General features: G+C 55.4%; 1 long non-coding RNA gene across 1 annotated transcript; it reads left to right on the top strand.

The window, feature by feature from the left end:
* Window positions 1–2,546: 2,546 nt before the first annotated feature.
* Window positions 2,547–7,162, top strand: LOC132020448 (uncharacterized). Its single transcript, XR_009404971.1, has 3 exons — window positions 2,547–2,740; window positions 3,394–3,569; window positions 6,988–7,162. It is a non-coding gene; the product is annotated as an uncharacterized LOC132020448 (long non-coding RNA).
* Window positions 7,163–11,669: the final 4,507 nt, after the last annotated feature.

Genomic DNA, 11,669 nt, shown 5'->3' on the forward strand with positions numbered 1-11,669 from the left:
CTAACTTTGTCAAATAAAACATTACAGCTACGGTTGAAGTACCCACTTGTTAAAAATGTTACTTGCCTTTCCTTCCTGTCTTTTCAAATCCCTTCTGTCTTCCAGCCCCCGCTCTTCGGGGAGACCGAGGCTGACCACCCATCCCTGCCCAAGACATGGCTCCTTCCTCTGAAATCTGACTGTAATTACTGCCTCTTTAATTAACTTGGCGATTAATCACCACCTGCTTGTGAAACAGCTTTTATTGTCCTTGTCCATCTCATATGTGGGATGTGGATGGGGGTGGGGACCATGCAGGCAGGAAAAGGAGGGACAGGCAGGCTGGGCAGAATCTGCTGGAGAGAGAGGCTTGAGAAAGCCTCCTATCAGAGGATCAGCTCACTCCTGGCTCAGAACAAGCAGCTGCCAGGTAACAGGAACTGAGAGGAGCCAAAGATAAGACCCCAGAAAGCAGTGGGCATTAGAAGGATCACTTGCTCTTGCTGTCCTCCTCCGACCAGAATGTTCTTTCTTCATTGAGCCTTGTTGCAGGTGGAATCGTGTCTTCCAAAAAGAGATGTTGATATCCCAACCTGTGAATGTAACTGATTTGGAAATAGGACCTTTGCAGATGTAGTGAAGTTGAGATGAGGCCATACTGTGTTAGGGTGGGCCCTAATGCAATGACGGTTGTCCTTACAAGGCATCCTGTGAAAACAGAGACACACAGGGAGAACTCCCTGTGCCATGAAGCCCGCTCCTCTGCATGCCTGAATCTGGCCATCCAAGGATCTTAGGCAGTGTGTCTTTGTCAATTTTTTTAAATTTGTTTTTTATTTTATTTTTTAAAGATTTTATTTATTTTTTTATTTTTTTAAAGATTTTTATTTTATTTATTTGACAGACAGAGATCACAAGTAGGCAGAGAGGCAGGCAGAGAGAAAGAGAGGGAGAAGCAGACTCTCCGCTGAGCAGAGAGTCCGACGTGGGGCTCGATCCCAGGACCCTGGGATCATGACCTGAGCCGAAGGCAGAGGCTTTAACCCACTGAGCCACCCAGGCGCCCCAAGATTTTATTTATTTATTTGATGGAGAGAGAAAGAGATCACAAGTAGGCAGAGAGGCAGGCGGGGGTGGGGGTGGGGGTGGGGAAAGCTGGCTCCCTCCTGAGCAGACAGCCTGACTCCATCCCAGGACCCTGGGATCATAACCTGAGCCTAAGGCAGAGGCTTAGCCCACTGAGCTACTCTGGGGCCCATATTTCTGGTCAATTAGTGCTCTCATCCAACTCCAGAAGCAGCTCCTATACCCTCTTTTATGGGAGGAAACCTTCTCCCCTAGCTCATCTCAGAGTCCACCCTTCAGTCAGAAGGACCAGTCTGGGGGGACACCTGGGTGACTCAGTCAGTTAAATGCCTGACTTTTGATCTCAGTTCAGGTCTTGATCTCAGGGTCATGATTTCAAGCCCCACAGTTGGGTTCCACGCTGGGCACGGAAACTATTTTTAAAAAGAAAAAAAAAAAAAAAAAGGACCAGTTTGGGATGCAGTGGGGTTTCCCAAGGATTCCCTCCCCCCGCAATAGCATGCCTGGTCAAGTCAGTTTCCCTGGGCTCCCCCCAGAAAAATCCTCCCACATGTCCCCAAACCCTCAGAGGTGGGTGAGGTAGCCTGGTTTGACCAGAGCGCTTTTAACATCCCCTGTGATTTGTGGGGGAGGGGTGCCAGAAAAGGAGAGGAACCCAGAATTTAACACGGACAAGCACAGGGCTGCCTACAACATATTCACTGAAACAACTTCCAAACCACCTTCTCCAATCAATCTGATCTTTGGACAATTGTGAAACTGAGGCCCTGATGGTCCACAGCGCATCGCTGTGTAGAGATCTGAGGTCCAGTGGTGTAAGCGTGTCCCAGTATCAGCTCCGCCATCACTCCCGGCAACAGCATTCCTCCGCACGTCGGTCTCTCCATTCTTGAAGGAGAATGAATGATAATACCATTCTCTAGGGATGTTACCAGCCTTAAAGAGAGCTCTAAAAACCATTAATTAATTTCCATTAATTCAATCAACAAACACAGTGTGAGTACATCCTGCATGCCAGGCCCTGGGGGTACAGTGGTGAGCACCGCGTACCCAGGGTCCCGACCTCAAGGTGCTACCTCTTTGGTCGCCAAAGGCAAAGAAATGCAGTTACACTCGGTGGTTAAGTGTTACGATGGGGTGCACGGAAGCAGCGATGAAAAGGCTGCGGATCTCAGGAGGGCCCAAAAGAGCAGCGGTGGCCGCAGGAAAGAAAAGGCAAAGAATGAAACCCGCCACCCCCACCCCATTGCCTGAGCCCCTTCTTCATCTCAGCCAGTCAGGCCTCAGCGTCGCCGGCCGGCCGACCAATCAGCGCAGGAACAGGAGCGCTGGCAGCAGGGCCCCGGCTCCCCGCCGGAGGGCCGCTGGAGCCCGCGCGCCCCGCCCGGCCCCGCCCCCTCCCCGCCCCCCCCCCGCCCCCTCCCCGCCCCCTGTCTGCCCAGGCCCCGCCCCGCCGCGGCCAGGAGCGCCAGCCTGGAGCCCCCGGGCCAGCGGCCGGCCGCTGGGGCCGAGTATTGTCTCAAAGGCCGAAAAGAGAGGAAAGCGGGGAGACTGGGGGGCAGCCACGCGACTGGGAGAGGATTTATAATATTTTCTTTCGCTGTCGACAATATTGCAAAACGTATGAAAGGGACTGACTGCACCGCCGGGACCGGAGCGTGAGGGCGCGGGCAAGGTAAGCAGCCCCCGGCCGGCTTCGCGGGGCGCGGGGGCACCGGGGGAAAACGCGGCACCACCCCGCTCACTGAGCGGCTGTCGCGGGGTCTGCGTCCTGGGTCGCCCTCTGAGCCTCGTGAGCCTTAAGAGTGTAGACGCGGTCCGGGAGCTGGGGCATGTCGGAGGCAGCGTGGACGCGGCTCCTGAGCCGAGGAGTCTTCAGTGACCCGGGGGGCTGCCGTGGCGGTGTAGACGCGCGCAGGCGGTCCGGCGGAGGCGCCTCCGAAATCCCGAGGTAGTCCAGGCGGTCAGCGTAACTCGCGGGAGTGAGACGGTGGAGACGCGGACTCTGACCGAGGCACGCCGCAGCGCCCCGGAGGGGCCGGGGGAGCGCCGCAGAGCCGAGGGCCGGTGTAGACGCGCGCGGGGGGGCGGCCGCGGAAAGTTTGCCGGAGCGCGCGGGGCGGGCGCGCCGGGGGGCTGAGCGCAGAGCGAAGCGGCGCGGGGCCCGGGGCGCGCGGCCGGAGAGTGTCCGCTGCTCCCGCCGCCGGAGCCTGGGGATCCCCGCGCCCCGGCCCAGCTGCCGCCGCGGGGTGGGAGGGGTCGGGCGGAGGGAGCCGCTGAACTGAGCGCGGGCGGGAGAGCGGAGGAGATTGACTTCGAGCCTTTCAGACAGGTTCCCGAAGCGCCCGCGCTGTGCCCGCTGGAGCCCGGGGGTCTCTCCAGCTCACCTGGAGGAATCTGAGGGGCAGAGGCCAGCTTACCGACACGACACTCGCTGAGGGGCCTCAAACCCGGTCTGGTCCGAGCCCGCAGCCCAGCTCCTTCTCTCCTTCCACTTCGCCTCAGTGAGGAGAAAGGCGTGGGGGGAGCTGGGGAGGCGGGTGCAGATGGGGCTTGGGGGTGGGGTGTAGGGAGAGGATCGGGACTGCTGGCTCGGCCTCCCGCTGCCTCTCCGTGGATCTGGGGGGCCCTTGAGCACTGGAGAGGGAGTGAATGGAGGACGGAAGGCAGGGGTGGGGAGGAAGCCTATTGGGCAGGTGATGCTAGTCCCCGCCTTCCTGATGCTGTGCCTGGGGCAGATGGAGTGGGACAGAGTACCTGTGTGACAGTCTCCTGTAGGGGAAGGAAGACCCCAAAACCCAGTTTCTGCCACAGGGGGAAGGCAGAAGGGAGCCCAGAAGAGGGAAGAGATACCAGGGTGGCTCTTGGGGTGGCCCAGTCCCATTTCCCAGTACTCCCTGTGACTTTTGCCCCCATTCTTACTCCTGCACCCCCCCTTCTCTCTGATTCCTGCACCACAGGTCCTTTGCACATGTTGTGTGTGTGTGTGTGTGTGTGTGTTTTGTTTTGTTTTGTTTTGTTTTATCCACAAGTACTCATCGAAAATCCCAGGCACAGGTGACTCAGTGGTGAACAAGGCCGACCCAGTCTGGGACTTCCAGACCAGCGCAGGGACGCAGATGATGAACAATAGTCCAGAAGGGAATGGGGCAAGGGAATGGGAGGCAACCTTGGGTGGTCATGAAGAAAGGCTCCGGAGAGGTGACAGTGAGGGATTCTGCCTCCTCAACCTTTGGGCCCCAGTCACCTCCTCCAGGAAGCCTTCCTTGACCTCACTGACCTGACACCTCCCCTGTTGACAGGCTGTCATAGCCTGGGGACCACTCCTCCCATGGATATTTTTATGTCATTATTGGGTTAATATTTGTTTCCCCCCATCAAATGTAAGTGTCACGAAGGCAGGACCCAAATTTCTTTTGGGTAGACAATAGACAAATTGAATAAAGGATGGGTAGAATTTCCCCCAGAAAAATGTGAACTGCTCAGCCAGGTCGGGCATCCAGATGGCAGAAACTTCTCTCTCCTTCCCTGGACTGAGTCCTGGGCTCCACACCCCATTTGCAATTGACAGAAGCAAAGTAAAAGAAGCAGCAGGCCTGCTGAGGAAGTGAGCAGGAAGAGGCCTGGCAGAGATGGCCCGCTGAAGCTCCAGGGCTATTCCACTGGAAGGGAAGGGACTGCAGAGGGGGAGGCCAGAGGACATGTGCCTGTCCTGTTCTCTGAGCTCAGACCAACCTAGTCCTCAGTTCAACCTTGTCCCAGCTCTGGGAGGCTTGATTTCTTTCAAATGCTTCTCTGGAGAAGGTGGTGGCCATCAGGGTCCCCAGATGGCCAAGGTCTAGGGCCATAGGAACTGCCTGGCATCCCCTGCCTCTCCCCCAATCTGGAGCAGACAGGCTGTCTGTGGCACCTGTCTGCCCCAGAGTCAGGCCTCTGGGCCACAGCTAGCTGTGAGGAACATGGAGGTTCCCCACCCTTCCCTGAAACTCCTGGCAGGAAAGTAGGACTCAGGCTTTGAAAGACCAACTCTCCTTCATTTCCATAGTTTCCACACTTGGTGATTTCTCCCTCCCCTGGCTCTGTCAGACCTGTGGGCCTGGCACTTTTCCGGTGGCAGATTACGCTCTCACAGATGCCCAACAAAGCTTTCAGCTCCCCCCTCCCATTCCGCCCGTCCACCTCAGGGAGCTGCCTCCATGCTCTGCTAGAATGTCTGCAAGCCTTACTCAGGCTCTGGCGGGGACCAAACAGAAGCGGCCTCCCCAGCCAGCCAGCCAGCCAGCCCTCCTGACTGGAATTGCTTTAAAAAATTAATTTGCAATGATTTACGTCCTTCTGTTCTGTGGGGATCACCAGCATCTTAAATATGTATTTAAATCAGATTCACTGCTCCCAGTTAAACCTGAAGCATCTCCCCCCAACCCCCACCCCAACAGAAAGAGCCCTGGATTTGGAGTTGGCACAGCTCAGAGGTTCAGGCCGAGTTCTGCTAATGACAAGCTGTGTGACCTTGGGCAAATTACTTAACCTCTCTGCGCCTCCATTGGCTCCTCTGGTAACTGAGGTTAATGATAATCCTTCCCTCACAGGGTGTTGGGAGGATTAAATTAGATAACATTCAGGGAAGGGCTGTGCAATGCCAGGCCTGTGTTTTCTGTTCCCCGGTACAGGCTGTCCCGCTAATTAGCCTGGTGACCTTGGGCGGGCCACTCAGCCACTCCTGGCCCTCAATTTCCCCATCTCGAAAGCATAGGGGTTGTTCTAGGAGATGAGGCCACAGAGCGCACCCCCGAGTCGACCCCTGAGCCCCACCACACCGTGTACCTCCTCCACCCCTCTGCCAGACACCCTCCCCCTTGGCCACCCTCTTTTGCATTATCCAAGCGCTGGGTTCTAATTGGAGATGGCCCCCCTCCCCAGCTGCCTCTCCTCCTGGCTCCCTGCGAAGCCGAAGCCGGAGCCGCAGGGTTTGGGCCCTAGGGGCCTGCAGTTCTTGGCTCATTTTCAGGAGCAATTAGCCGTGATGTCACAGGCCTCCGTGGTGGTCTCAGTGGGCGTGTGTGCCTGGAAGCCCAAACACCACTCCGTCTGTGGCCTGTGGGACTCCCCCAGGCCAGGGGGTCCCCACTGCTAGCTGAAGGGAGGCAGCTTCCCCGGCAAAGCCATTTCTGTACTTTATGACTCCTTGAAGCCCCGAGCCTCAGTGTAAATTAGTTCTACCCTGTGCTTTTGTTGGCACTGTCTGTTCCTTGGAAGCCAGGGGCTTTGTCAGGAAGAACAAAGCTGTTTGGTGTTTTTCTGATTTGGGGGAAGCGTGCTCCTGGGGGAGGGCTCATCGCTTCTCAGTGTCAGTCTGGAGTCCTCCATTCTCAGACTCATTCTCAGACTCGTTGGTTTTGTTTGGGGTTTTTAAGTCCTGTGGCTTAAGAGTCACACACGTCTGTGTGAGTGTTGGCTATAGGATTGCTTTCTTCCTTTCTGGCTTCTATAGCGTATCCCGTGGAAGCTAATTCCAGGGACTGAACTTTTCAAATCACTGCTTCAACAGCTTTTAAAAATCTGGACCTAGTTACCCCTGTCACCCATGTGTAAAGATTTAGAAAAAAATTCCCAACCCAAGAGTGGGCAGCCTTGAGGATGCACGGCTCCTGGCAGCGTGCACTCGCCATAGGTCAAAGCCGAAATGCCGAGCGCCTCTTGGGATGGGAGGTAGTGGGGAGCGTGGTCTGCTCGGTGCCAGACATCTGGATATTTAGAAAACATCTGGGAGGCTGGATTTTTCAGATTTCTGCCTGACATTACATATCACAAACATTGAGCCTGCCTCCCGCCCCCCCCCCCCCTAACACCCCCCCCCCCCCCCCCCCCCCCAGCCCCCCTTTCCTGACCGGCAAGAAACATCCATTCTTTCCAATTCCCCAGCGTTTCCCCCCTACCGGAAATCTGATGGGCTTATGACATCATGGCTGGCTGCTGAGCGATGAGTGGATGCCACAAAGAAATCCGACATATCAGATGGATTCTGAAATCAGTTTCCCTCTGGCTGTAGTAACCGGAGTGAAGTCAGGAGAATGTGAGCTTTGTTTAAAAAACAAAAAAATAAAACTAAGCCTTGTCCTGTATTAAATACAGTCTTTTTTCTTTCTTTCTTTCTTTTTTTTTTAAGCAAACGGACCTTTTGGATATCATCCTATTTTAATAGAAATGCTGGTTTTTATGAACTGAAAGTGTCTAATAAATCAGACCTAATGCAATGTGTTTGCTTTTGGTTGAGTTTTTGTGTGTCCTTATTCACTAGTAAAGGAGGAACTGGGAATGGTTTCTGTCCCTTCGTTATTCAAATGGGGTAGTTTTTTTGTTTGTTTGTTTGTTTGTTTGGGTGTGTTTTGTTTTGTTTGGGTTTGAGGCCAATAAAATTCACCGGGCAAATTGCTGGTTTATGTTTTTTCAGGAATCCATTTTTATAGCGTGACCTTGGACCTGACCTGGTCTGCAAACATTGTATTTGCCTCTGCTGGTTTTTCTGGCTGGGAAACTGTAAAGACGATGCAGTTAAGCCTGCTTTTCAGTGTCCTCTCGGCAGGGCAGAGCCAGGAACAGGGAGCTGGGAACAGGGCGGTTTTGGGGATGAAAAACCGATTTGAAAGGACAAAGTCAGGAGGGGAGCAGACAGTAAAGGGGCAGTGTGGGCGTGGGGGAACCCACTGTCTTCCCTGCCCCTCCAAAGAGGACCTCAGAGCTCAGAAATAGCTCCAGACGGAGGAAGCTCCCCCCGATGCTGGCCCAGTTTACAGGAAGCTCAGGTTTGGGGGTGCTATGCCTACGACGCCTCTGGCACCGGCATTTAGCGTCTGTCAGATCTGCATTGGAATCTCCACTCCCACTTGGACAAGCTGTGGGGCCCTGGGCAAGTCACGTCATCTTGTAGTCAGTGCCCAGCCCCCCCAACCCCCTGGCACAAGGGTCCCACCGTGCATACTGGGAGAATCCGTAAGGCTGGACAGTCCCCAGGTGCCCGACCACTTCGTAGGGCTCCGGGGACAGCCTTGGAGCCAAGCGAAGCCAGTGTAGATTCTAGTTTTTACATCCTGGTTCTGCCAGCTACTATCTGCGTCATAGCAATAGGGCCAACCCCACATGTGGGGCCATCGTGAGGACTGACATAGTGAGCGATCACCAGGCCTTAGCTGTTTTTATGAGATGGGCCCCTGAGCCCTGCAGGCAGGTTGCCCGGTAGGACTGTTGGGCCTGGGATGCAAGGGGACGTGTCAAGCTGAGCCCAGGAGGAGGATAGCCAAGGGCCGAATGGAACATTCTTCGTTGCTCTGCACAGAACTTTCCATGGGTCCCCTGTGTCCATGATTCCTATTTTAGAAGCAAAAACAAAGACATTAAGCATCTTTGCCCAAGGTCACGGAGCCCAGGTTGGAGCCAGGGGGTGGGCTCCTGCACCTGTCCTCCGCATTCCGGCTCCCCGGGCTCTGTGGAGCCTTCCTCCACCTGTTCCAGCTCATCCGCGCAGCCGGAGCACTGCCTTCCAGTGGCTGCCCCGTCCCTGCCAAGACTCTTCCACTGCCCCATCCAAGAGGCCTGCATAGATTACCCTCCCTTCGGGTCATCTTTGGCCCCTCTCAGGGTGTGGCTCTGCGCTGGGCCCCAGGGCCCTTGTCTACCTCCCTTAGAGGCCAGCAGTGGGGCTGTGGCTAGTTTTGTGTCCCCCACAAGGCCCTGTGGGCCAGGTCAGCAGCCATTTACTAAGGACTTACTATGTGCAAAAGATGGGCACTCATACGGTTGATGGGGACTCACACCCAGCTTGGACTTCTCTCCTGAACTACAGACCCATGCCGCCGATGCCCTCTGCCACATCCCCATGTGGACGGCCGCTGGGCCCTCTCCCTCAGAGGTCACCCCCAGAAACCTACCCCCCCACCACATCTTCCCCATCTCAGGTAAGAGCACCTCCCCTTTCCATGCACTTGCTCAGGCCCCGCAGCCCTGCAAACACTCCTGATGCCTCCCCTCCCTTTCTCTCCTCTCTCTCTCCCCGGGCTCCTCCCTTATTCAATCCATCAGCAAATATCCCTGGCTCTGCTTTCAAAATATATCAGCAATTTGACCATGTCCGCTGCCACTGTATGCGTGTAACTGCCTCCTCGTGGGTCTCCTGCTTCTCCCTGGGGCCCCTGGCTTCCATTCTCGGTGCAGCAGCCAGAGTGATCCTGTTAGAACTTAGGTCAAATTCTGTACTCCTCAGCCCAGAACCCTGCAATGGCTCGGTCAGAGTCAAAGCAGAGTCTTGTGTCTGTCCGCTGCTTGATCCCTCTCAGTTCCCATCACCCTCACACCACTCATTGACCTCCTTGCATTTCTTCCAACATCTCGTGTATATTCCTACCACAGGACCTTTGCACTTGCTGTCCCTTTTCCAGGTATGCGCTTTCCTTGGATGTTTATATCACTTTCTCCTTTGTTTCAGAGAGGTTGTTTCCTGAAGGTGGTGGCTCAGGAGGTGGCCAGAGGAGGAAGAGGAATTGGAGGAAGAGGGGTTGGGCGGACAAGTGCGAGTGCACTCCTGGGGCTGAGGACGGGCCTGGGTGGGCACAGGAGAGTAAGTGGGGCCTTCGAGGTCAACAGGAACCTGGTGGGTGGAGAGAAGGGCAGGTTTTCCAGGTTGGGGTTCCCCGGGGGAAATGTACCCGACATGTATGTGCACAGCTTGGCCGGCAGGGGACAGATTGGGGAAGGTCTTAAGTGCTGCCTGGAGAGGTGTTAGGAGGAGCTGTGGAGGCTGCGTTGGAATCCCCGCTGTCCCTCTGCATCTCTGTGATCCTGGATGCGGAGCTTCTCCTCCGTTGGGCTCAGCTTCCCATCGGTAGACTCTTGAGCACAGCCTTTCCTGCAGCACTGTCCTACTTTACAGAGAGGAAGAGACTTAATTAAGCCTGGAGGGACCCAGGGTAGAGAGAGGTCTGCCTGGAAGAGCATGGTAGGCAGGGGAAACAGAATGTGCAAAGTCATGGGGCCATCCTCTGGGCTGCATTTCTTCAGTCCCTCCCTCAGCGAACAGAGAGGCAGGGAAGACAATGAGGGGGTGGCTTGGCTGTCCCCAGTGGGGGCCTGAGGCGCCCCCGTTTCTGCACTTAAGGGTCTGGCGACCTCTAACCTCATACTCTCCTGAGTGCTGCAGCCCTGAGAGACAGGCCTTTCCCTGGAGCTGGAGAAGCCAGGGCTCAGAGCAGAGAGGTGACCTGCTGGCACATTACCAAACGGCTGGGAAACGGCAGACGAAGGCCTTGAACCCACGCTCTGCTGTACTTCAACAAAACTGAGCCGCATCCTTTGGGTGGGACAGGTGAGCTCACTCCAGGCTCTGGGAGAGCCAGAACTGTACAGGTGAGGGGCGCTTGCTTGATTCAGTCAGTAGAGCACGTAACTCTTGATCTTGGGACTGTGAGTTCAAGCCCCACGTTGGGTGTAGAGCTTCTTTTAAAGAAGAAGGAGGAGGAGGAGGAGGGGGAGCAGGAGGGGAAGGGGCGCCTGGGGGGCTCCATCCGTTAAGCGCCTCTGCCTTCAGCTCAGGTGATGATCCCAGAGTGCTGGGATCGGCCCCTGTCCGGCTCGCTGCTCAGCAAGGAGCCTGCTTCTCCCTCCCCCTCCACCTTCCACTCCGCCTGCTTGGGCTCTCTCTCTCTCTCTGTGTCAGATAAATAAATAAAACCTGAAAAAAAAAAAAGTTGGGATTACAAAAACCTCTTTTTAAAAATAAAGGCAGAATTGTACGGCGAAATCCCCATTCATAACAGACTTCAAATTTTCGTCCCTTCCCCCCACAGCCATGAGGTTGCTCTGATCAAGGCCACTCCCTCCTTTGGAGAAGGTGAGTCAGGCTTCTGGAAAGCCCCCTGAGCCTCTTTTCTTGGCTGGAGCTTCTCTGAAGACTCTGGACGCTCCTGGAAAATTCCCAGGCTGTTGGCTCCCTGAAGCCTCACAACCCCCCTCACACAGGGGCTGTTGTTACCCCCATTGTACAGCTTGGGAAAGTGAGGCTCAGAGAAGAGCCCTGTCCAAGGGAGTCCTGCTGCTTAATCGGGGGGTGTCCTGCTATATTCAATTTCCCAAGGCTGCCCAGGCAGCAGATCACCGGGGGCTCTGTTGGGAGCTTCAGGTCGCCCGTTTCAGCCCACACGGAGAAGAACGTTCTTTTGGGTATGCCCAAGATCGATCTTTGCAGAAGTGAGGTCCCCATCATCACGGGAGTTCCAACAACCTCTGCATTCGGTGGGAGGGAAGAATAACGTCAGAGGGGCTTTTGGACTGAGCAATTCAAGTTTTTGTTTACCTCTCCAAGCCTCAGTTTCCCGAGCTGTACAATGGGAATATTAATACCTAAGTGTCTGAAGTAGTAGTCCGGGAACACCGTAAAGCACCCACAGAAGGTACCCAGTAAGTGCCACTGTCTCCTCCTGGGACCCCCAGACTTCTACGATGGCCAGGCTCTGAGGTCAGAGTGCGAAAAAGGCCACTTCACCAGCCGCGCCTCTGTCTGGAGAGCCGAGGGGTCCGTGCAGGGCTTGAACCGTCCTAGGCATCTGTCTCCCATC

This window comes from Mustela nigripes, chromosome 6 (assembly GCF_022355385.1).
Source record: "Mustela nigripes isolate SB6536 chromosome 6, MUSNIG.SB6536, whole genome shotgun sequence".
Taxonomy (NCBI): domain Eukaryota; kingdom Metazoa; phylum Chordata; class Mammalia; order Carnivora; family Mustelidae; genus Mustela; species Mustela nigripes.